Source organism: Brassica oleracea, chromosome C9, assembly GCF_000695525.1.
Source record: "Brassica oleracea var. oleracea cultivar TO1000 chromosome C9, BOL, whole genome shotgun sequence".
Lineage (NCBI taxonomy): Eukaryota > Viridiplantae > Streptophyta > Magnoliopsida > Brassicales > Brassicaceae > Brassica > Brassica oleracea.
This window is the reverse complement of record NC_027756.1, coordinates 27,840,877-27,841,301: the sequence shown is the minus strand read 5'-3', so window position 1 is coordinate 27,841,301 and position 425 is coordinate 27,840,877.

Here is a 425-nt window from a genome sequence, read left to right as displayed (position 1 = left end):
CTTGCTCTATGTCTACTAAGGAGGATGAACTTGTAAGTTTTTTATTATTGTTTATCTTTATATTTTTTAAATAAATATTTTATATATCCCTTGGCTAATAATGACGATTTTTTTAGATCGAAGCAAATGACGGTAATCCCGTTGATCGTCTCCAACTCATTAAGGTGGCTCACACCAACAAGAAGACGAGTCAAATTCAGGACCTCGTGATCAAAGGTGTCGTTGATTTGGTGGAAGCTGAAATAGCATCTCAATCTCAGCCTCTCTCTGATGACGGCGATTCTACGGGAGCTTCAACCAACTTGTCCCTATTGCAAATAAATGAGATGGTTGAAAAGGTAAATTTTTGTATTAATATATATTTTTTATAATGTCGAATACTAACTTGTCCCTATTTACTAACTTTAAATATTTTTGTAGGCGGT